The following is a 26639-nucleotide window of genomic DNA, read 5'->3' on the forward strand; positions in this document are numbered from 1 at the left end:
AGGTCAAACCAGCGTGGCCAACATGGCAAAACACCATCTCTATTAAAAATTTAAAAATTAGCCGTGGTGGCATGCACCTGTTATCCTAGCTACTCAGGTGGCTGAGGCATGAGAATAGCTTGAACCTGGGAGGTGGAGTTTGCAGTGAGCTGAGATCACACCACTGCACTCCAGCCTGGGTGACAGAACAAGACTGTCTCAAAAAAAAAAAAAACACCAAAAACTTGTTATCCTTACTTTATTATATTAGATCCTGGTACCGTTAACCATCATTTTAATGCATATAGAGGGCAACTCTATACTTCATGCAGACTACATAGACTAGCATTTACTTCGTAAGTAAAGGGAAAGGCAAAATGATTCTTAAAGTAAACTGGAGGAATTCTGGGGAAAAAAATAGAGGAGATAAGTATTATTTGTTTCTCTTTCTTTTGATGATAATTGTGTTCTGCTCTTTTATAAAGAAAGGTCTACATTAATTAGTTCATAATGTAATTCATTTATTAGCCACATGTAACAAGAAGTAATAGAAAAGAAACTTAGGGTCCACATAGGGTGGTTAAACTTACTTATAAAGGTCATTTACATCATCTCTAAAGGGTACCTCTTTATCCTTGGGCTGTTGCAAGATGGTTGTGTCATGCAAAAGCGTCTTTTGTTTTGTGGTCAGGAATTAGATGAAAGAGTTGAAGGCCAGGCCTATAAAAAATGGCTTTTCCTTGTGTCTTAATACTTCTTTCCTGTATTGTTCCTGTAGTTCTGTAACCCATGCTTCAGTAGAGTAATGACAGAACATAGCATCTCTGCCTGCGTAGAGCTGCCATGATAACCCTGTCTCCTTCTTACCACTGGATATGAAGATCGGCTTGATGAAATTGGGAACAGAAATTGGGTATTCTGTTCTCCAGAATACCAGGTCCATCTTCTTCATTCTCCTGCTTTCCCAGGTGTTTGCCATGGTACAGCCTGGGACTCTCTGAAATCGGTAACCTGAGGCATTACTGGGCCTCAATCATTATTTCACATCACTCAGGCATCACTCTGTCCTTCATTGTCTTGTGTACAGTTTCCTGCAAACCATTGTGTCATATCATCTTTCCGTTTTTGCATGTGTTTACATGAGTTAAGGTATGTCCCAATGATATAGCTTTATCCACAACAACTTGAATTTTTCCTTGTATAATTACTCAATCGTTACTGTGCCTCTGGCTTGGCTATCTGTTTCCAGCTGGCAATATTAAGGTTAATAAAGAAGAATGTGAGTGAAATTTACAGACAGATAACTGCACTAACATTGTATTGCTGAAGGAAAGGTCAATGCACAGAGCCTTAAGAGTCTCCATGGAGTTATCTACTGCATGTCAATGAGTGCATGTTTTAAGAAAAATCTAAAGGAAAAGATAGTATCTTTGCCAGTCAAATACACATCCAATAGCATTATTTTATAATTACAATAAAATCCTTTATAGAATTATAATGAAGTTTTATTCACATAAAAATTAAAGCAAAATTTAAACAATTCATAAATGATTCCATAAATATGTCAGTATTCTGATTCTGATAGTTCTGAATCATATTTTCATCCAGAGTTACAGGTGGTATAACATCACCCACTGCCATGGGGGAATTGGGGAGGGATAGCATTAGGAGAAATGTCTAATGTAGATGACGGGGCAATGGATGCAGCAAACCATGACCATGGCACACGTATACCTATGTAACAAACCTGCACGATCTGTACATGTACCCCAGAACTTAAAGTATAATAAATTTTTAAAAAACATCACCCAATGCTGTGAAGAATTATAGCAATGAAACATTATAAAGGAGGCTGCACCATTACCTATGTAATTTATGCCTTTTTAATTAACACACATTCTTCAAGTTGTAATGCAGGTGAACTTTATTTTTGCAGCTGAACTTTTCCAGAAGATGACAGCATAAGATGTCAGGGGAAATTGTTACATGTGCAGACACTGAAAACTATGTCATGGCTGCCACCAGAGTAATAATAATTAAGATAAAACATGAAAAAAATACTAGAAAGAGGTGAAATGTTGTAACTCATAAAGATGCAAAAATACCAAAAGAACATATTGATAAAATGAATCTTAGAGCACAAGAAGACTTTCCTTGGTCTCAGAGGACAAACCTGTCCAAAAGGATAAGTACAAATGGATAAGAATCAGCATGCTCTGGGGAGGAAGGCAGCAAATCACACTGCCATGTGTGTACCCATGCAACAATCTTGCATGTTCTTCAAATGTACCCCAAAACCTAAAATGCAATTTAAAAAAAAGAATCACCATGCTCCATGAGCAGGTCTCTGTGGTAGTTTGAGAATGGGGAAACTGGAGAAGAGGATGGCTGAAGGAAAGGTCAGGGCTCACATTCTGTCCTGAGAACAGAAGAAAGTAAAAAAAAAAAAAAAAAGAAAAGAAAAAAAAAAGTTCAAGTTCAAAACCTCTTCAGATTGAAAGTTGGAGTTTATTGAAAAAAGTATAAGAGTTCCTATTTCTCCACATCCTCTCCAGCATCTGTTGTTTCCCGATTTTTTAATGATCGCCATTCTAACTGGTGTGAGATGGTATCTCAATGTGGTTTTGATTTGCATTTCTCTGATGACCAGTGATGATGAGCATTTTTTCATATGTTTGTTGGCCTCCTGTATGTCTTCTTTTGTAAAGTATCCGCTCATATCCTTCGCCCATTTTTGAATGGGCTTGTTTGTTTTTTTCTTGTAGATCTGCTTTAGTTCTTTGTAAATTCTGGATATCAGCCCCTTGTCAGATGGGTAGGCTGCAAAAATTTTTTCCCATTCTTTTGGTTGCCGATTCACTCTACTGACTGTTTCTTTTGCCGTGCAGAAGCTGTGGAGTTTGATTAGGTCCCATTTGTCTATTTTGGCTTTTGTTGCCATTGCTTTTGTATACGTGAGGAATTTGAGAGATTCATTCATTAGTGAAATCCAGTATAAAGGTTAATTTTCTGTTGTTCCTTGTCCACTACTGGTATAGGGTCCACAAGGGAACCACATTGACAAACTATTCATATTCTCTGGTATTTCAGTTCAGTGGGTATTGACAAAACTTAACAGAAATATGCACTGTGGGTGAAAAAGCTCCCCTTGAGAACTCAGAGCAAAGGTATCATCAGACCTGGAATGGGATGAACAAAGACCTCTAGGAGGAGGAACATTGGAGGAGATTCTGGAAAGTGAGGAGCAGTAGTCCAGCAAATGGAAGGAAAAAAGAGGAGAATGTTTGTCTGTGGCACAGGCCAAGCCATGAGAAGGGGCCGTGGATTAGAAGGACTGCTGGGATCAGTAATATATGAGGACTGGAGCAGGAAGGGCAGACCATGGAGGGACTGGGGATAGATACAATGGATATGTTTCTTCTTTAACATACACATGTTCACACATCTGTATCTCCATGTTCTCTTACATGTTCTTTGGTATTATGAAAATCTCATAATATTCTCGTGTCTCAGTATAACATGTATTATATGACATTACCATTTCCATCATAGGGCCTCTTTTATATGCTTAGCAATAGCTACCCACCTAAATTTCTTTGAATTATTTATATGTACAGTATTTGCCTACTTAGTAAACAAGCGTCCCCCTGTGAACCAAAAATATCTGACATAGATCTCAACCAATTTTATAGACACTAGTTTGCCAAGGTTAAGGATGCATTTGTGCCACAGCCTCAGGAGGTCCTGACAACATGTGCCCAAAATGGCTGGGGCACAGCTTGTTTTTATCCATTTTAGGGAGTCATGAGACATCAATTAATATGTGTAAGATGTACATTGGCCGGGCCAAGAAAGGTGGGACAATATAAGAGACAGAAAGTTACAGGGTTTTTTTGTTCCTTGATCAGCCTTTCATTAAATACATAATTTAATCTGGCTCAGTGAATCTGCATTTTTACATAAACAGTAGGGCAGAGGAAGCAATCAGATACACATTTGTCTCAGATAAACAGAGGGATGACTTTCTGTCCAACACCTGTGAAGATAAAGCTGTCAGTTTACATTGTCAGGGTGAAATTCAACAGAACTGTTTTAGGGTAAAGATTTTGAGGCCCAGGCTGGGCGCGGTAGCTCAAGCCTGTAATCTCAGCACTTTGGGAGGCCGAGTCGGGTGGATCACGAGGTCAAGAGATCGAGACCATCCTGGTCAGCATGGTGAAACCCCGTCTCTAATGAAAATACAAAAAATCAGCTGGGCATGGTGGCACGTGCCTGTAATCCCAGTTACTCTGGAGGCTGAGGCAGGAGAATTGCCTGAACCCAGGAGGTGGAGGTTGCGGTGAGCCGAGATTGTGCCATTGCACTCCAGCCTGGGTAACGAGCAAAACTCCATCTCAAAAAAAAAATTTTTTTTGAGGCCCACAAGGAATGTTCTTATGGTCAAATTGTGAGTGGGATGTATAGCTTTAGCTTTGTAGCTATCTTATTTAGGAATAAAATGAGAGACAGGTTTGCCTGACATAGTTCCTCATTTGACTTTTCCCTTTGCTTAGTGATTCTAGGTTTCCAAGATTTATTTTCTTTTCACACCACTTCAGTATGCTTTTGGTTGATCATTTCTGACAAGAAGTATCTCCTCGTTTCATCAGGGAGTCACCTCTGTATGCTCTTGTCAGGTTTATGACTATGCCAATTGTCATACTTGGGGTCAGGTTCCAGCCCATGCTGAGGTCCAAAGGGAGTGGGTGAATGAGCGGAAAGAACACTCAGGGGGGCCATAGGCAGGTGAAAGATGATTTTATTCAGTAGCAGCTCTCATTAACAGCTTTCTCACACTGTCCACCCTGTCTCAGCTGCTTAATACTACAGCCCCCAAGTAATGGCTTTCCCATGTTATGGCTACATGGCTGTGATAACAAGTGGAGTTACTTGCCTGTGCTGTCAACTCTCTGAGTCATGCAGGATGTAAACATCCTACCTTGGCCTATCCTTGACCAAAGCACAGCCATATTCCTTATAGCTTTTAAGCAAGGGTTTTGTTTGGGATGTTGTGTTTTCCTTCTTACTTTTGGGTACTTTTATGTTCTGGAAACAATTAAGCTATCAATATTCATTCCAAAATTCCAATTGCTTTGTCTTTCATTTTGTTTTTACTTTCTTTACGATAAATGTATTTCCTTCTAAGTTCTGCTTTCATTGCATTGCACAAATTTTGGTAAGCTGTATTTTCACTTTTATCTGTTTTATAGAAGTGTTTATTGGGCGGGCTCGGTGGTGGCTCATGCCTGTAATTCCAGCACTTTAGAAGACTGATGGAGGTGGATCACAAAGTCAGGAGATTGAGACCATCCTGGCTAACATGGGGTGAAAACCCGTCTCTCCTAAAAAAAAAAAAATAGAAAAAATTAGCTGGACATGATGGCACACACCCGTAGTTTCAGCTACTCAGGTGGCTGAGGCAGGAGAATTGCTTGAACTTGGGAGGCAGAGGTTGCAGTGAGCCGAGATCGTGCCACTACACTGCAGCCTGGGCAACAGAGTAAGATTCCATCTCAAAAAAAAAAAGTTTATTTCTCTCGAGATTTCTTCTTTGGATCATATTGTATTTAAGAGTACGATGTTTAATCTCCATGTATTTTGGAATCCTCCAGTTATCTTTCTGTTATGAATATCTAGTTTAATTTCATTGTTGTCAGAGAGTATATATTGTACAATTTTTATTCTCTTAAATATTTTAAGGTGAGTTTTGTGTCCTAGAACATGTTTATTTTGGGGAAGAGTCCATGTGGGCTGGAGGAGAATGTATATTCTGCCTGTTGTTGGATTCAGTGGTCTATAGATATAAGTCGTATCCAAATGACTGATGGTGTTGAGTTCAAATATGTCCCTATTGATTTTGTGTCTGTTGAATATTTCCATTTCTGATAGAGACGTGTTGACTTTTCCAACAACAATAGTTAATTCATCTATTTTTATTTACAGTTCTCTCACTTTCTGCCTCATGTAGCTTGGCCCTCTATTGTTAGCTGTATACTTGTTCAGGACTGTTATATCTTATTGGATAATTGACCATTTTATTATTACCCGATGGCCTTGTTTATCCCTGATAATTTTACTTGCTTCGAAGTCTGTGCTGTCAAAAATTAATATACTTACTTTCTTTTAATGTGAGCATCATATATTTGTTTCATTCAATTACTTCTAATTTGTATGTGTCTTTATATTTTAAGTGAGTTTCTTGTAAACAACATATACTTTAGTGTTTTTTTTAAGTCTGTCTTTTAAATAGTGTATTTTGACAATTGACGTTCAGTGACATTATTGATATAGTTGTATTAATATCTACTATCTTTTAGTTACTGCCCTTGTCCTTCTTCCATTCATTCTCTGCTTTTCGTGGTTTTATTTGAGCATTTTATATGTTTCAATTTTCTCTCTTTTCTTAGCATATCAGTAATACTTCTTTGAACATTTTTTAGTGATTACCTTAGAGACTATTTTTTATTTAGTAGGTTTAATCTAAGATATAACACTAGTTAAAATAACAATATCAACAATGTATTTGATTAGGTGTGCTAATGGATGTTATATATATAAACACATATACATAAATATTTATAGAAGTATGCTTGTATATAAGTGAAATTAATGGAAGAAATTATATCAAGATTATAAGGAAAGAATTGGGGTATTCTCTTATCATAAAATATTGACACTACCTCTGAAGCAATATACACTTATTTGAAAAGGAAATTGGTTTAACTTTAAATGTAATATTGCAAAGTATTGGTCAAGCTATTGGACCAGGAGCCTCAGTTCCTTGCTGGCTATTGGTCTGCAGCTGTGTTCAGTTCCTTCCCATGTTGGCTTCTCCCAAATGGCAGAATGCTTCATCAAAGCCACTAAAGGAGAGAGTTTGCTAGGAAGACAGAAGTCACAATCTTGTGTAACATAATCATCCAAGTGACATCCCAGCACCTTTGCAATATTTTGCTGTTTACAAGCAACTCACAGTTTCTGTCCAAACTCAGGATGAGATTATTCGAATACAAGATTGTGTTTACCAATGAACTGGGACATGCTAAAGCCTGCCTGCCACATCAGGTCTTGTCCAATCTGCAGTATTTTTTCAGAGTTCACATATTTTAAATAACATCGACCCTTTTGAAAATAACTGGTCAGGTGTTTTGTAGAATGTTCCACAATATAGATCTATCAGATCATGCTTAGACTAAGGTTGTGGCTTAATTTAGACATTTATATTTATCCAAGTTTGAAGATAAAATACCAAACAATATATTATTTGGAAATATAAACTAAAAGATAAAAATAATTATAGAAAAATTTAAAAATGACAAATAGACAATTTAAAATAATAGTAATCTTCACCAGGTGAAGAAATAAATGCAACTGGGATATGCATACATGGGGTATCAACAACATGATAATGTTCTGTTTATTAAGTTTGGCAGTAACTGACAAAAAAGGCAAACTTTTCTGTTTTAGAATAGTTTTAGATTTACATAACAGTTGCAAATGTAGTAAACAGTACTTACCAATACCCTACATACAGTTTCCTTTATTATTGTCCTCGTACATTAATGTGGCACATTTCTCACAATTAATGAATCATTGGTATATATTATTATTCATTAACTTCCTAACTTTATTCAGATTATCTTACTTTTCGCTTAAAGTCCTTTTTCTGTTTCAGTATCCTACCTGAGCTCCCCACATCACATTTAGATACCACATCTCCCTTAGGCTTCAAAGGGTATGATAAACTGATTTTATAAGGTTGTCAAGAAAATTTAGAATGAAATATAAATATATATATATACATATACACATGTATACAGGCATGGTGGCAGATGCCTGTAACCCCCAGCTACTCCAGAGGCTGAGGCAGAAGAATCGCTTGAACTCAGGAGACAGAGGTTGCAGTGAGCTGAGATAGTGCCACTGCACTCCAGCCTGGGTAAGGAGTGAAATTCTGCGCCCCCTCCAAAAAAAGAATATTTCATTTTTAATATTTGAGTTGTAAGAATATTTTATATCTTCTATTCAATAGACTTCTCTCAACTATATGTTTTGCAAACATTGCCTCTGATTGCTTATGTACTCTTGATGGTGTGCTTTGAATTTGAATCACAAAATTTATTTCTGATGAAGATCACTTTACCATTTTTTATATGTGACATTTGTATTTTGGTGTGATGTATTACAAGCCATTGTTTTCCTAAGGCAACAAAGATGTATTTCTATGTTCTCCTCTATAGGATTTGTACTTTCAGCTTCTACAACTGATCTTATATTTTTATGCATAGGTTAATTGTTGGACACTCAATTCCATTCCATTGACCTATCAGTCTACCCTTATGCCAGTAACACATTGCTGTGATTACTCTCTGTTTGTATTAACTTTTGAAATCAGGAATTATGAATCTAGGACTCAAGACTTGTTCTCCTTTTCAAGATTGTTTTAGCTGTACTGGAGCACTTGCATTTCCCTAGGAATTTTATAAACAGCTTGCCAGATACTACCAAAAAATGTTTACAAAGGAAGTTAAGATTTTTTTTTTCTGTTAGGTATTATACTTTTTTAAAATAAATTCAATTTTTACTTTAAATTCAGCGGATACATATGCACGTTTGTTACATGGGAATATTGTGTGATGAGGTTTGGGATAAAAATGATCCTGTCACCCAGGTAGTGAGCACAGTACCTGATACTTTGTGAACTCCACCCCCCATCTCTTACTCTACTAGACACCAGTGTCTATTGTTGGCAATTTTATTTCAATGAGTACTCAGTGTTTAGCTCCCGCTTACAAGTGACAACATGTTGTATTTGGTTTTCTGTTCCTGTCTTAATTCATTTAGGACAACTGCCTCCAGCTGCAGTCATGTTGCTGCAAAAGACTTGATTGTATTCTTTTTTATGGCTGTGTCCATGCTGTATATGGACCAGATATTATTTTTAGCCAGTTCACCATTGATAGGCATGTAGGTTGATTCCATGTCTTTGCTACTGTGAATGGTGTTGCAATGAACATACTAGGGCAGGTGTCTTTTGGTAGAATTATTTATTTTATTTTGGATATATATACCCAAATAATTTTCTTTGGAATATATACCTAGTAATGGGTTTGCCAAGTCAAATAGTAGCTCCATCTTAAGTTCTTTAGGAAATTCCAAACTGTTTTCCAAACTGGCTAAACTAATTTTTATTCCCATCAACAGTCAATAAGTGTTCCCTTTCCTCTGCAGCCTTGCCAGTTTCTGGGTTTTTGTTGTTTTTTTACTTTTTAACAATAGCCGTTCTGACTGATATGAGATGGTATTTCATTATGGTTTTAATATGCATTTCTCTGATGATTAGTGATGTTGAGCATTTTTCATGTATTTATGGCTTCTTGTATGTCTTTTTGTGAGATGTGTCTGCTAATGCCTTGCCCACTTTTTAATGGGGTTATTTGTTTTTCTGTTCATTAAATTGTGTAAGTTCCTTGTAGATTCTGAATATTAGACCTTTTTCAGATATATATTTGGTGAATATGTCTCCAATTTCTGTAGGTTGTCTCTTTACCCAGTTGATAGTTTCTTTTGTTGTGCAGAAGCTCTTTAATTTAATTAGGTCCCACTTGTCAATTTTTGTTTTTGTAGTAATTGCTTTTGAGGACTTAGTCATAAATTATTTCTCAAGGTTGATGTCCAAATGGTGGTTTGGGGCTGTTGACAATGTGGTTGTTGTTCTTTGTTAACACAATGAATGTATAATTGCTTTTGTATGTTGACCCAAAGTTCTTGGGATAAATACGCTTGATCACAATACATAATCATTTGTATGTGTTGCTGATTTGTTTACTAGTATTTCCTTGAGGACTTTTGCCTCTATATTCTTTAGTCATATTCGTCTGTAATTTCCTTTTCATTTAATGTCTGTTTAGTTGAGGTGTCTGGGTAAAATAGTCTCAGAGAATGCATTGGAAGGGATATCTTCTCTGTTCTTTTATTTGTTTGTTTTTGTTTTGGATTTCCAGGAGTCTTATAGCTTGAGGTTTTCCATTCAAATTTGTAATACATCTTGAGTCACTTTTTGCATATGGTGAAAGACGGGGGTCCAGTTTAGTCTTCATATGTCTAGTAAGCTATCCTAGCACCATTTATTGAATAAGGAGTCTTTCCTACGTTGCTTATTTTTATCAATTTTGTTAAAGATCAGATGGCTTTAGATGCATGGCTTTATTTCTGGTTTATCCATTCTGTTCTATTGGTCTATGTGTCTGTTTTGGCACCGGTACCATGCTGTTTTGGGCACTATAGCCTTATAGTATAGTTTAAAATGAGTATGTGATGCCTAGAAAGCTAAGATTTCAACAGGAATTGTCTTGAATCTGTAGATCCATTTTGAATGTATTGCCATCCTAAGACTGTTAAACCTTCTGATCAATGCCCATCAAATATTTTTCAAATTATTTACTGTCTTTAAATTTATTCGATACCTTTTTGTTTTCAGTGCACATATCTTGCAATTATTTTGTTAAATTTATTCCTAATTATATTTTGATGATATTTTAAATGGAATTGTTTTTTGAGTTTTACCTTTAGATTCTTAGATTTTTTTTTTTTTTCTTTTTCATTATGGATTTAATGCTGGTCGACGGGGAGATCTCTAGGCAGACACAACATCACAGGTTAGAATGATCTTGGGGATGCCTGAGAATGTAGCAAAACCAGGATATTGCTTTGAGGGGACAAGGGCTGCAGATTTGTGGAGAGCTACAGTATACAAATAAAATTAATTTCTGTATATTGATTTGTATTCTGCAGAGTAGCTGAACTTGATTTATTTTAGTTCTAGTCACATATTAGTATATCCTTAGATATTACATATAAAAGGCCATATTATTTTTGAAGAGAGATAATTTGAATTCTTCCTTTTAAATATGGTTGTTTTATATGTGTTTTTCTGGCCTAATTGCCCTCACTGTAACCTCCAGTATAATGTTGAATATAAGTGGTGAGAGGTAGACATCATTGTTTTGTTTTTAATCATTGGGAAACTATTGAGCTGTTCATAATAACATGTGGTAACAATTTTTGAGGATGCCCTTTATAGGATAAGAATGTTCCATTATATCTCTAATTTGTTGAATGTTTATATGATAAATGGGTTTTAACTTTATCAAATGCTTTTTCTGTATTTTTTGAGATGACAATGTGATTATTGTTCTTTATTAATATAGTACATTACATTACTTATTTTCATATGTTGAACCAAAGTTCTTGGGATAAATACCCTTGATCACAATGTGTAATCATTTATATATGTTGCTGATTTGTTCACTAAGAAAGTCCTTCCTTGAGGAATTTTGCCCCTTTATTCATAAGCTATATTTCTATATTTGTCTGTAACTTTATTTTCTTCTAATGTCTGTCTTGTGGTATCTGGGTAAAATTGTGTCAGAGAATGCATTGGAAGTGATCTCTATTTTCTGTTAATTTGTTTGCTTTTGTTTTGGTTGTTCTGAGAAGTTAATAAAGTATTGGTAGTAATCGTTAAAGGTTTAAAATAATTCGACGCTGAAGTCATCTCAACCCAGGCAGGAAACTGAATCCTACCAACAATTACATGAGCTTGGAAAAGGAATCTTCCCAAGTTAAGTCTTCATTTGAGACCTTAGTTGAGACCTGAGTCTCAGACATTCTCTGTATCTGGATTCTTGACCTGGAGGAATTATAAGCGTTATTTTAACAAGGTTTATACAGAGGTCTCTTGGTCTCAGCTTCTCATCTTGATGATAAGACCATTCACATCTCTTGCTCTTAAAAACAGAAAATAGGGCAGAGTGACCTTCTCGTACTTGCTGTTTTTCAAGTGCCTAAAATTCAAAATAGTATACCAAAGTGGTATATTTTGATCTCCTTGATGTCTCCCATATGGAACTTCTCTAGAAGTTTCACCTATTAAATGCTTAATTTGGTGACCTTGAAGAGAAAAATCAAGTTAGTAGCTGAGTGATGAGAGATTTACAAAGATAGAAAATAACATAGATTAAAACAAGAATAAATAAGCAAGAAAAAAACCCCCGCAAATCTGAGCACATTACTCCATCTCCCATTAACCCAGTCTCCCATCCTTGGAAATAAGTCAGTCAGATAAAATTGTTAAGCCTCATTTATCTGACTGAGAGATTATTTTGTCTTTTAAAAGCACAGATTAGAAACTATTTGTCTAATGTGAGTTACATAGAAGCAGCATTCTTCACCAGTGGTTACACAAATTCCACCCCGTTGGGCCTTCATTGTGCATGGTGTGACAATTTTTTTAAAGTATGACCGAATATAAACTGTTAACTTCTGGTTGGAGTGCTTCTGATGATTGCATAGTGACATTAAAATCTTGTTATATTACTATTAAAAAATTTATGAATGCATTTTCCTACTCCTAAGTCCCAGAAACAGGAAAAAAAATCTCAATACTAAAGAGAATTAAGAATTATATAATAGTTCTAGTTTAAATTTTTTGAGGAACCTTCGTACTGCTTTCCATAATGGCTGTACTAATTTATATTCCCACCAGCAGTGTGTAAGGGTTCTCTTTTCTTCACATCATTAGCAGCACTTGTAATTTTCTTATTTTTTGTTAGTTGCCTTCTGTCTGAAGGGAAGAGATATCTCATTGTAGTTTTAATTTGTATTTCCCTAATAATTAGGGATGTTGATAATTTCTTATTTATTTATATATTTATTATACTTTAAGTTCTGGGGTACGTGTGCAGAATGTACAGGTTTGTTACTTAGTGGTTTGCTGCATCCATCACCTCGTCATCTACATTGCATAATTCTTCTAATGCCATCTCCCCCATTCTCCCCACTCCCTGCTATACTTCCCCGAGCCTCCCACCCCCCAACAGGCCCCAATTTGTGATGTTCCCCTCTCTGTATCCATATGTTCTCATTGTTCAACACTCACTTATGAGTGAGAACATGTGGTGTTTGGTTTTCTGTTCTTGTGTCAGTTTGCTGAGAAGGATGGTTTTTCAGCTTCATTCATGTCCCTGCAAAGGACATGAACTCATCCTTTTTTTATGGCTGCATAGTGTTCCATGGTGTGCCACATTTTCTTTATCCAGTCTGTCATTGGTGGGCATTGGCATTAGTTCCAAGTCTTTGCTATTGCGAACAGTGCCACAATAAACATACATGTGCATGTGTCTTTATAATGGAATTATTTATAATTCTTTGGGTACATACCCAGTAATGGGATTGCTAGGTAAATGATATTTCTAGTTCTAGTTCTAGATCCTTGAGGAATTCCTACACTGTCTTCCACAATCGTTGAACTAATTTACACTCCCACCAACAGTGTAAAACTGTTCCTATTTCTTCACATCCTCTCCAGCATCTGTTGTCTCCAGATTTTTTAATGATCACCATTCTAACTGGCCTGAGATAATAGCTCAATGTGGTTTTGATTTGCATTTCTCTAATGACCAGTGGTGATAAGCATTTTTTCATGTTTGTTGGCTGCATAAATGTCTTTTTTTGAGAAGTGTCTGTTCACATCCTTCACTCACTTTTTGATGGGATTGTTGGTTTTTTTCTTGTAAATTTGTTTAAGTTCTTTGTAGATTCTGTATATTAGCCCTTTGTCAGATGGGTAGATTGCAAAAACTTCTTCCCATTGTGTTAGTTGCCAATCACTCTAATGCTTGTTTCTTTTGCTGTGAAGAAGCTCTTAAGTTTAATTAGATACCATTTGTCTATTTTGGCTTTTGTTGCCATTGCTTTTGTGTTTTAGTTGTGAAGTCCTTGCCCATGCCAATGTCCTGAATAGTATTGCCTAGGTTTTCTTCTAGGGTTTTAATGGTGTTAGGTCTTATGTTTAATAAGTCTTTTATCCATCGGGAGTTAATTTTTGTATAAGGTGTAAGGAAGGGATCCACTTTCAGCTTTCTGCATGTGGCTAGCCAGTTTTCCCAACACCATTTATTAAATAAGGAATCCTTTCCCCATTGCTTGTTTTTATCAGGTTTGTCAAAGATCAGATGGTTGTAGATGTGTGGCATTGTTTCTGAGGCCTCTGTTCTGTTCCATTGATCTATATCTCTGTTTTGGTGACAATACCATGCTGTTTTGATTACTGTAGCCTTGTAGTTAAGCTTGAAGTAAGGTAGTGTGATTCCTTCAGCTTTGTGTTTTGTTTTGGTTTTGTTTGTTTGTTTTTCTTAATATTGCCTTGGCTATGCAGGCTCTTTTTTGGTTCCATATGAAGTTTAAGGTGGTTTTTTCCAATTTTGTGAAGAAACTCAATGGTAGCTTGATGGGGATAGCATTGAATCTATAAATTACTTTGGACAGTATGGCCATTTTAATGATACTGATTTTTCCTAACCATGTGCAAGGAATGTTTTTCCATCTGTTTGTGTTCTCTTTTATTTCCTTGATCAGTGGTTTGTAGTTCTCCTTGAAGAGGTCCTTCACATCCCTTGTTAGTTGTATTCCTAGGTATTTTATTTTCTTCATAGCAGTTGTGAATGGGAGTTGACTCATGATTTGACTCTCTGTTATTGGTGTATAGGAATGCTTGTAATTTTTACACATTGATTTTGTATCCTGAGACTTTGCTGAAGTTGCTTATCAGCTTAAGGAGATTTTGGGCTGAGACGATGGGGTCTTCTAAATATACAGTCGTGTCGTCTGCAAATACAGACAATTTGATTTCCTCCTTTCCTAACAGAATACCTTTTATTTCTTTTTCTTGCCTGATTGCCCTGGCCAGAACATTCAATACAATGTTGAATAGGAGTGGTGTGAGAGGGCATCCTTGTCTTGTGCTGGTTTTCAAAGGGAATGCTTCCAGGTTTTGTTCATTCAGTATGATATTGGCTGTGGATTTGTCATAAATAGCTCTTATTTTGAGATATGTTCCATCGATACCTAATTTATTGAGAATTTTCAGCATAAAGGGCTGTTGAATTTTGTCAAAGGCCTTCTCTGCGTCTATCGAGATGATCATGTGATTTTTGTCTTTGGTTCTGTTTATGTGATGGACTATGTTTATAGATTTGTGTATGTTGAACCAGCCTTGCATCCCCGGGATGAAGTCTACTTGATCATGATGGATAAGCTTTTGATGTGCTGTTGGATTCGGTTTGCCAGTATTTTTTTTTTTTTTTTGAGACGGAGTTTCGCCCTTGTTACCCAGGCTGGAGTGCAATGGCGCGATCTCGGCTCACAGCAACCTCCGCCTCCCGGGTTCAGGCAATTCTCCTGCCTCAGCCTCCTGAGTAGCTTGGATTACAGGCACGCGCCACCATGTCCAGCTAATTTTTTGTATTTTTAGTGGAGACAGGGTTTCACCATGTTGGCCAGGATGGTCTCGATCTCTTGACCTCGTGATCCACCCGCCTCGGCCTCCCAAAGTGCTGGGATTACAGGCTTGAGCCACCGCGCCCAGCCCGGTTTGCCAGTATTTTATTGAAGATTTTTGCATCAATGTTCATCATGGATATTGGCCTGAAATTTTCTTTTTTGATTGTGTCTGCCAGGTTTTGGTATCAAGATGATGTTGGTCTCATAGAAAGAGTTAGGGAGAATTCCCTCTTTTTGTATTGTTTGGAATCGTTTCAGAAGGAATGGTACATGCTCCTCTCAGTGTGTCCAGTAGAATTTGGCTGTAATCCAGTCTGGAAGGACCTGGATTTTTTGGTTGGTAGGCTATTGCTTGCTGCCTCACAGACCTTGTTATTGGTCTATTCAGGGATTCAGCTTCTTCCCGGCTTAGTCTTGGAAGGATGTAAGTGTCCAGGAATTTATCCATTTCTTACAAATTTACTGGTTTATGTGCATAGACTTGTTTGTAGTAAGTAATCTCTGATGGTAGTTTGTATTTCTGTGGAATCGGTGGTCACGTCTCCTTAATCATTTTTTATTGCATCCATTTGATTCTTTTCTCTTTTCTTTGTAATTAGTCTGGCTAGTAGTCTGTCTATTTTGTTGAACTTTTGGAAAAACCAGCTCCTGGATTTATTGATTTTTTTCAAGGTTTTTTGTGTCTCTGTCTCCTTCAGTTCTGTTCTTATCTTAGTTATTTCTTGTCTTCTGCTATCTTTTGGATTTTATTTTATTTTGCTCCTCTAGCTCTTTCAATTTTGATGATAGGGTGTCAATTTTAGATCTTTCCTCACTTCTCATGTGGGCATTTATTGCGATAAATTTTCCTCTAGACACTGCTTTAAATGTGTCCCAGAGATTCTGGTACGTTGTGTCTTGATTCTCATAATTGTTGTGAACTTCCTTATTTCTGCCTTCATCTCATTGTTTACCCAGTCATCATTCAGGAGCAAGCTGTTCAGTTTCCATTAGCTGTGTGGTTTTGAAATTTTCCTAGGCTTTATACATGTTTCCCCATCTCTGTCTGCCTGTCTTCCTCCATGTGTTTTACTGTTCTACAGACCTCATGATGCTTTCCTGTCTCAGACTGTAACTTTTGTTTTAACTTCATTATTTCTATGGCACATCTACTGTCTTTGCAGTATTATATCTTTTCTTCTGCTTACTCTAGATTTAATTTACTCTTCCTTTTCAGTTTCCTAAGTTGGAAACTTAGGTGATTTAATTTAGATTTTTTCTCTTCTAATATATGCATTCAATGCTATGTGTTTCCCTCCAAACTCTTTTTTCATTGAATCCACGTATTTTAATAGGTTGTGTTTTCATTTGCATTTGGTTCAATTTTTTTTTTAATCTCTCTTGAGATTTTTCTTTGAACTCTTTCTTATTTAAAAGTACATTATTTAATTCCCAAGCATTTCTGGATTTTTCAGTTATTGTTTTATTATTATTTTGTTAATTATTTCTAGCTTAATTCTATTGTGGTGTGAGGGTAAATGTGATATAATTTCTAGTCTTTTAAATTTATTGAGATATGTTTTACAGTCCAGAATGTGGATTATCTTGGTGAGTCCTCAATGTAGACTTTCAAAAAAATTGTATTGTGTCCATTGTTGGGTGAAGTTGTCCATAGACATAAATTATGCACAGATTATTGATGATGCTGTTGAGATCAGCTTTGTCCTTACTGATTTTCTGCCCATTGGATCCATACATTTCTCCTAGACCTGTTGAACTGTACAACTGTGATAGTGGACTCATCTCATTCTCCTGCCGTTCTGTCAGTTTCCTCCCCAAATCGTTGGAAGCTTTGTTGTCTGGTGCATACACCTTAAGGATTGTTGTATCTTGAAATATAGAGCCCTTCATATCTATGATATACTCTTCTTTATTCCTGGTAATTTTGCTTGCTTTAATGTCTTCTCTATCTACAATTAATTTGGCTACTCTTGCTTTCTTTAATTAGTGTTAGAATGATATAATTCCAGCAATTTGCTTTTAATTTATATCTGTCTTTATATTTAAGTGGGTTTCTTATAGCCAATATATACAGTGGTTGAGTCTTGTTTTTTGATCCACTCTGAAAATCTTCCTTTGCATTGATGCATTTAGACATTCAAAGTAATTAGTGATATAGTTTAGTCAATATCTACTATATTTGTTATTTGTCTTCTGTTTATTGCTCTTTTTTCCCCATTTTATTATTGTTGTTGTTGTTTTAGAGACTTGGTCTCACTTTGTCACCCAGGCCAGAGTGCAGTGGTGAGATCATGGCTCACTGCAGCCTGGAACTCTTGAGCTCAAGCCCTCTCCCTGCCTCAGCCTCTTGTGTGTATCTGGGACTATAGGTAACTGCCACCACACCTGGGACTTTTTTATTTTTATTTTTAGAGGCGGGATGGTATTATGTTTCCCACGCTAGTTGTGAACTCCTGACCTCAAGTGACCCTCCCACCTCAGCCTCCCAAAGCCACTGCACCCAGCCTTTGTCCCTATTTTTGTCTTCTACTTACTTTTTTGCCTATTATCATTTTATTTCAACATTTTATATAATCCATTTTCTTTCCTTTCTTAGCATATATGCTGTGCTTTTTTTATTTATTAGTAGTTGCCTTAGTAAATAAAATATTTTATTTTTCATATTCTTAACTGATCTAACAGACAATAGCTTGTGGAAATAATAGCAGCAACATAATACAATATATGTAATATAAGATTATTTATATGTTATATATATACATGTATGGTTTTATATGTAAGTGAAATGAATGACAACAATAATATAAAGGATAGAAGGGAATAAATACAATTGATTTTCTTTATAATAAGATACTCACACTATCTATGAGCATCAATAGTATTATTTTAAAAGGGATTTGGATTACCTTTGTTTTTTGAGACCGAGTCTTGCTCTTGTCACCCAGGCTGGAGTACAGTGGCACAATCTCAGCTCACTGAAACCTCCACCTCCTGGGTTCAAGCAATTCTCCTGCCTCACCCTCCCCAGTAGCTGGGATTACAGGCATGCGCCACCACCCCTGGCTAATTTTTGTATTTTTATCACAGATGGGATTTTACCATGTTGGTCAGGCTGGTATTGAACTACTGACCTCAAGTGATCCGCCTACCTCGGCCTCCCAAAGTGCTGGGATTACAGGTGTGAGCCACTGCTCCTGGCCTCTGGATTACTTTTTAAAGTAAATTGTAAACTGTAGGGCAAGCCGTTGGACCAAGGGCCTCAGTTCCTTGCTGCCTATTGGCCAGAAGCTGCCTTTCAGTTTCTTCCCATAGTGGCCTTGCCCACTGGAAACTTCTTCCACATTGCAGAATGCTCCATTAAATTTATCAAGAAAGAGTTTGCTAGCAAGATAGATATCACAATCTTATGTAACATGCATGACACCCAATGTGATATGCCACCACCTTGACAGTATCCTGTTGTTTCAAAGCATTCAGAGTTTCTGACCACACTCACTCATAAGAAGGAGGTTAGCATACACAGTGTGTATACCTAGAGATGGGGATCATTGGAAGATATCCTAAGGTCCACCTTCCAGTGTAGGTCTTCTCCAATATGAAATCATTTCTGTCTTCATTTATTTTTCATGACCTTGACCCGTTTAGAAAAATATCAGTCAGGCATTTTAAAGCTTCCTCACAACATGGATTTGTCTGATGATTTCTCATGATTAGAGTGCAAATAAGGGTTTGTTAAACACTTGCATTTATCTAAGTTTGAAGAGAAAAACATTGAGCAAGATATTAGTTTGAAATGCAAACTTAGAAACTTAGAAAATAATAAAAACTAAAGAGATAGACAAGAATTCAAAATAATAGTTAACTTCAGCAGGGAAGAAAGAGGATACAATTTTGGGAATGCTCTCAGGGAACATCAATAACATTGCAAATAACCTTTCTTTTTCTTTTTTTTTTTTTTTTTTTGAGACGGAGTTTTGCCCTTGTTACCCAGGCTGGAGTGCAATGGCGCAATCTTGGCTCACCGCAACCTCCGCCTCCTGGGTTCAGGCAATTCTCCTGCCTCAGCCTCCTGAGTAGCTGGGATTACAGGCACATGCCACCATGCCCAGTTAATTTTTTTGTATTTTTAGTAGAGACGGGGTTTCACCATGTTGACCAGGATGGTCTCGATCTCTTGACCTCGTGATCCACCCGCCTCGGCCTCCCAAAGTGCTGGGATTACAGGCTTGAGCCACCGTGCCTGGCCCCTGCAAATAACCTTTCTATGAAGCTTTGCAATAATCCTAGAAATAAACTTTTACTTGGGAATAGTTTCAGATTTACAAAACAGTTGTGAAGATCATACAGAGTGTATATATGTCCCACAAACAGTTTTCCTTATTAACCTCTTATATTAGTGGGGCATATTTGTCACAATTAACAAACAAATATTATATGTTATCACTCACTAACATCCACACTTTATCTAGGTGTCATTGGATTTCATTTAATGTCTATTATCCATTCTAGGATGCCCCCCAGGACACCGTTTCACATAGATGTCATGTCTTCTTTGGCTCCTAGGCCTGTGACAGTTTCTTAGACTTCCCTTACTTTTAATGATATTGAGACACCTAATTTGTAATTTCTCTAATGTTTTTCCCCTGATTAGACAGGACTTGAGAGTTTTGGGGAAGATGAACAAGAACATAGTGGGAAAGTGTCACTCTCATTACGTCACCTGAAGGGATGGACTATCAATAGGCTTTATTACTGCTGATGTTACCTTGATCACTTAGATGATGCAGTTCTTATTGTATTTCTCTGCTGTACAGTTTCTCCTTTCACCCTTTCCACGTTGTACATTTTTTTAAAAGTCACTATTCACAGCACATACCTAAGAAGTAGAAAATCATGCTCCACATCTTCGGGCAGATTATTTACAAAATTACTTGGAATACTTACTTCAAAAGGCATTGAACAACCTTTCATATGCTCATTCAACAACAAATGGTTATTCAAGTAATTTGCCCATTTTTAATTTGTATGTTTGCCTCCTTGAGTTGATTTTTTTTTGAGAAAGGGACTTAGTCTGTTGCCCAGGTTGGAGTGCAGTGGTGTGATCACAGCTCACTACAGTCTCGGCCTCCCCAGGCTCAGGTAATCCTCCCACCTCAGCCTCCTGAGTAGCTTGGACTACAGGTGCAGACTACCACATGGGCTAACTTTCTTTCTGTTTTTTTTTTTTTTTTTTTTTGTAGAAACTGGGTTTTGCCAAGTGGCCTACTGTGGTCTTGAATTTCTAGGCTCAAAAGATCTGCCTGCCTCAGTCTCCTAAAGTATTCTGGAGAGCATTAATGTATTCTGGAGAATAGAACCTTATCAGCTAAATGAATTATAAAATTTCTTTCATTCTTTGGGTTTTTGTTTTACTTTTGATAGTGTGATTTTAATCACAAAATATTTAAGGTGAATATATCTTTTTTTTCTTCTCTTCCTTGTGCTTCTGGTGTCAAATCTTAAAAACATTGTTTAGCACTTACATTTAGTTATATAATCCCGATCGAATCAATCAGGCATATGGCTTGAGGAAGGAGTCCAACTAATATACAAGTTTGCACTAGTGCCAGCTGCATTGGTTGAAAAAGATTTTTTTTTCACATTGAAATGACCTGGGAACCTTATAAAATCAGTTTACCATATTTCATAGTCCATTATGATGTATAATCTCTATGTCATTCCTCTCCACAATGTCTTGGTTACTGTCAGATTTTAGTAAGCCTTGAAATCAAGAAGTGAGGAGCTCAGTATACCAACTTTGTTCTTCATTTTGAAGATTGCTTTGTCTTTTATGTCTTGCATTTCCATATTAATTTTAGCATCAACTTGCCAATTACAGAAATGGAACAGCCACCTTGGCTTTTGATAGGGACACAACTGACCTGGACCACATAGCTCACTTCTGAGACTTGGATAGCAGCTATTTAGGTTCTGTTATTTTGAGTATTTGCAATTCAACATGTCTTCCCACTCCTCCAACCTCATAGTTGACTCCTTGAGAAAAGACATAATTATTTAAGTTACTGATCTCATGTTAATTCCTCATCTTAAAATGCCTCATGGACAGTTATTCTGTTCATTGTAACAAAAGTTTCTGTAAGAGCACAGTGACTTGTTAAATCCCCTTATGCTCTTTATTTAAATGCATATTTTATAGTCCATTATGGTGTATACTCTGTCTGCCATCCCTCTCCAAACTCTTCAGGAAAATAAAAAGGCAGAATCACAGGCCATGAAGGAGACACAGGAGATGCAGACAAAGAGGGACCCATCTCAAACGGACAAATAATGTAACCAAGCAGCCTCACTGCTGAGCCGCAAACTGGTTTTAAACTTTTTTTTTCTTCTTTTCGTCTTCCTCTTTCCCCTCCTGGTCATTAAGATAAAACTTTGAGACAAACTACATATATATAATCTTTCTTCTTGAAAACAGCCTCAGAATGTGCCATGAACTCCACTCCCTACCCTTCCCCAACTATGCTCCCATGCCTGTGCACATTTATTTACCTAAGTGCTAGTTAAGCACACATCATGCTCTCTTATCTGGTCACATATTGCCTTAGAAGCTTCAGGGGTCACATCCTGATAAGGACCAGACACCTTCAGAATTCTCTCACCAACAAAAGATTACTGCAGATATAAAACCCACACCCGGTGGACAGTGATTACAAAATTGACTACAACTAATTTATAAGCTGGCAGGATCTATCATGGCACCAGTTCCTTCCCCAAATGGCACAATAATTCAAGAGGACCATCAGAACAAGTCACGCCCCCCTGGCACCTCCTAAACCCTCTTGCTTCTACATTCCAAACCCTTTTTTAAAACCCCTGCATTCTCTCCACAAATTGAAGAATTGAATGGCTCTCTGCTCTTCACCTTGCTGACACCAATAATAAAGGAATATCACTCTTTCTTGTCATAGCTCATTATGATTTTGACTTATTTCCATAAGTGGTGAGCAGCTGGACCCTTTTGTCAATTACAATAAGAGTCAATGAGCTCTAAGTGCTCAGACTTAAGACAGGACTGATGATAGATAAAAAACTAGAGGGGCAGCCAAGGAAAATATGTTATGGAAATCACAATGAAGCTACTTCTGCAGTGAGCAGTCATACAGGAATGTGCATAATCACCATCCAAGCAATTAAAAGAATAAATGGGAAAGAAGAAAAATATAGATTTAAAAATATTATGGGTTGAATAATTGAATTTGGAATGAAGCTTACAGGAAACATGGCTCATATTTTTAAGCTTAGGACAGAAATCCTGAAGATAGTACTTTTTCTAAAAGTCTTTAGGAAGCTCCCACTTCACTACAAACTTTCAAGTAACTCTTTCCAATTTCTCTTTTCTACCTCAGTGGATTTCTTGAATCATGGATTATAAAATTACCTCGCCAAGCTTTGAATAAGAATTATAATAGTACAGTAATAACCATTACATATAACTATGTAAAAAATGGAGTTATTCAAATTATATGAAAACACATTGAAACGTATTTCCTCAATAATAGCCCATAATACAGCAGTATTAGCAAATACTCACTTGATGGTCGGTAGAGACTTGATATCTGTCTGTAGGTGTTATGTATCATTTGATCATTCGCTTCTCACAAAGCCTCATGTGGTAGGCACTACTATTACTCTGAAGTTCAATTTCTGAATCTGAGCTAAGTCCTACAAGAAAGGAAAATGATGACCTTGAGTTTGACTTGGTCTGTATCTAGTCCTTGCTTCCATCAACTATGTTAGAATATCTTTTCTCTTGTATGGCATATACTTTCTATGACTAATTTCAGGAAACTTACCTTATCCCATGGTCATAAGGTTATTTTCGTAAAGCAAGTATAAATACTATATTAAACTGTTTTTATATTTGAATTCATAATCTACCTGCAACTGATTTTGTGTATAATATAAAATTAAAGATGGGTTTTATGTTCCTCAATGAATATTCAGTATTCTAGATCATTGATTGTAAAAGCCATCTTTCCTCTATTAATGTCTCTTATAAATTATTTTCTATGATTTTGTCTGTTTTTGAGCTCTGCTTTCCTTATTTCATTGCTTTATCTCTGTGCAAATAACACATTTTCTTAATTACTAAGAGAATGCATTTAACATAAAAATTATCCATATTCTATTACCTTACTCTCTGGTACATTCTATAAGGAAGAAAGGGAAGAGTGAAAACCTGCATGCCTTGCACAAATACCTGTATTCCCAGCTGTACGCTGAATAAAGAGGAGTTTAGAACATTGGAATATTACTGATGATACTTATGTCTCCAACGTCCTTGTGAATCTTAAGATAATCCCCCCAATATTGCTTTCCATGTTAGTTGCTTACTACATTTTTGGTGAATTTTATTAGAGGTCACTGTGCTTTATTGTACCTACTTTTTGTAGCCTGGAGATTTTTTACTCCCCTAACAGCCAGATGAGGCAGAAACCCCTACGGACATCCCTGGGTGCCTCTTGCGCAAGCGCAAATGTCCCATGAAAGCAGTCCTCCTGCTGCAAACCACACCCACCAAGGGCAGAGCCACAGCCACTGCGGCTGAGCTCAGAGCCTTCTGTGGGGTCTGCAGGGGCAAGGCCAGCTGTCCCCTGGGACTGTTTGAAGAATGCACTTCGTTCGTATAAGAAAGACTTTTCTCTAGAGTCATTCATCTTGCCGATGAAGGACGTTTAACAGCTTTCAGGCTTTCCTGGTAATATCCTTGCCTTTTTTTGGCAAATATAGTTAACACTTTTATGGCTTTGTTATCTCACATAAACATCATCTAAAACCAAATTTATATTTCTGTATCGTGTATTAATGCTTTTCATTCCTATATATAAAAATGCATTCATAATCGCTTTTCAAAATGTTTTCAATTGTTATCTTTTCAAGGATCATTGTTTACTAATTGGATGAAAAATCACTTTTATTGAGAAAGACAGATGTTATGCAATTTTTGTTTTAGTATTTTCTAGATCTTTGATATGAAATACCTATAGTTGAAAGGGAGAGGGGTAGAGACATTTGTGAGAACTATAACACAATATTTACTGAGAATCGCATGCTTAAAATTATCATTCATTGTTTGCACTATATGGCTTAGTTTGTTCTAATTGTGAAAGGTACATAGGCATTAATTTGTGTGGCGGCAACACTGAAAATCCCATTCTGAATGCAGAGAAGCACTTTGCTACTGTGCAAGTAAGAATGTCCTCATATCCTTTGTTTTTTACCCTTACCAAAAAGCTGTAGACATTGACTGGAATTTTTTGTTTTTTCCAACTTGTTTTTGTAAATATCTGCATGATGTGTCTTTGTACAGATAACCAATATATAGACATGTATTTGTTTTTACTCTTTAATGAGTAGTTACTAAATCGTTTTTAGTTTTCATTGAAATAAAAATGCCATTCAGGAAATGTCATACATCTCCAGGCAGCATATATTATTATGATATGGCCTTGGAGAAAGAGAATTAAAATTTTTATTTTCTCTTATCAATGAACTAACAAAATATTATTAAAAGTTATCTTTTAATATTTAATACTATTTAAATAATTAATTATATATTAAGTTTAATATTAAGGTTAATATTTAATATTTTCTGTTTCTGTTATCAATGGACTAGCAAAATATTATTTAAAGTTATCACAGGTGTGAGTTTCTTAGATTTTATGTTTCATTGACTCAGTTAATAATATACCCACCTCAGTTATCTAGCTGCTGTGTCAATGTCTACTCTTTTATGCTCTTCTGACATAGTTTGTATGTGAATAGATGGTTCAGTGTCCTAAATAGTCAAGATGAGATTCCTAAAGCACATTTGAACAGAAATTTAGGACTCAAGAAACAATTCAATGTTCCCAAAGTACAGCAGGATTAATTAGAGCCTGAATATGCATTATACAAACACCAACATGATTGTATTGAGAGGAGAACATTTTCTAATGAAGCACACATTCTGACATGGCTGCTATATAAGCAATGAAATCCTCTGTCTAATGATCTAAAAAATATTTTTGGCAGGATTTCTGAAAAATTTATGATCTGTGAGAATCCAAGAGACCAAGAGCATTGGTAATTTATGGATATTTTTATTCCAAATAATAGATGGCATATTTGTTTGCCAGGTGATGCTGTCATCAGGGGTTGTGGTCTTCAGTACTCTATACAGAGAATTTCAAGGGAAGATCTTGTTTAAAAAAAAAAAAAAAAAAAAAACAGTTCCCCAATCTCCCTCATCTTCATTATTTTATTGTATTATGATTTGGTACCATTAATCTTAATTTTCCTAAATATTGAGAGCCATCTAGTTCTCCATGCAAACTATATAGCTGTGGTATTTATGTGGTAAAAGAGAGGGGATCAAGGTCATTCCCAAATTTAAAAGAAACGAATACCCAGCTATAAAAAACTAGAAACTTACTGTCTGTGAAAACGCTTTGTGATGTGCAGTTTTATATCACAGAACAGAACCTGTGTTTTGATTCACCAGGTTCTAAACACTCTTTCTGAATCATCTATGAGGTGACATTACTGAGTCCATTGAAGCGTATTTTTTTTTAAAAAGTATCCAAGCCGGGCGCGGTGGCTCAAGCCTGTAATCCCAGCACTTTGGGAGGCCGAGGCGGGTGGATCACGAGGTCGAGAGATCGAGACCATCCTGGTCAACATGGTGAAACCCCGTCTCTACTAAAAATATAAAAAATTAGCTGGGCATGGTGGTGTGTGCCTGTAATCCCAGCTACTCAGGAGGCTGAGGCAGGAGAATTGCTTGAACCCAGGAGGCGGAGGTTGCGGTGAGCCGAGATCGCGCCATTGCACTCCAGCCTGGGTAACGAGCGAAACTCCGTCCCCCACCCAAAAAAAAAAAAAAAGTATCCAGCTCTAAAATCTATAAAAAACACTGTCTATGAAAATTATTTATGATGTTCTGTTTCATAGGACAGAATAGAACCTGTGTTTTGATTCACCCATTTTCACTCTTTTTATAGAATTTATGAAAATTTTCAGGGACACAAATAAAGGACCTAAAAATTGTTGGTTCTCCTTCTTTTGAAGAGAAATGTGTTATGCTCTTTTAAATAAAAACCTCCATTTAAATTACAGATGCTCCTTAATTTATGATGGGTTTACTTCCTAATAAACCCATCATAAGTTGAAAATAATTTCATGGGAAAATATATGTAAAACATGTAACTTACTAAACATAGTAACTTAATCTAACCTACCTT

The 26639-nt window shown here is 36.4% G+C and overlaps 1 protein-coding gene across 5 annotated transcripts in view; it reads left to right on the forward strand.

Moving 5' to 3' along the window:
- Nucleotides 1-26639, forward strand: part of LOC120368057 (nuclear pore-associated protein 1) — a 192541-nt gene that overhangs the window by 15841 nt on the left and 150061 nt on the right. For all 5 annotated transcript variants that reach the window (XM_074398627.1, XM_074398629.1, XM_074398630.1 and 2 more), the window contains exon 1: nt 1-24115. This exon is cut by the window's left edge and continues 15841 nt beyond it. The gene's annotated coding sequence lies outside the window, so the exon portion shown is untranslated. The remainder of the gene's footprint in view (nt 24116-26639) is intronic.

The sequence above is a fragment of the Saimiri boliviensis genome, chromosome 5 (genome assembly GCF_048565385.1).
Source record: "Saimiri boliviensis isolate mSaiBol1 chromosome 5, mSaiBol1.pri, whole genome shotgun sequence".
Lineage (NCBI taxonomy): Eukaryota > Metazoa > Chordata > Mammalia > Primates > Cebidae > Saimiri > Saimiri boliviensis.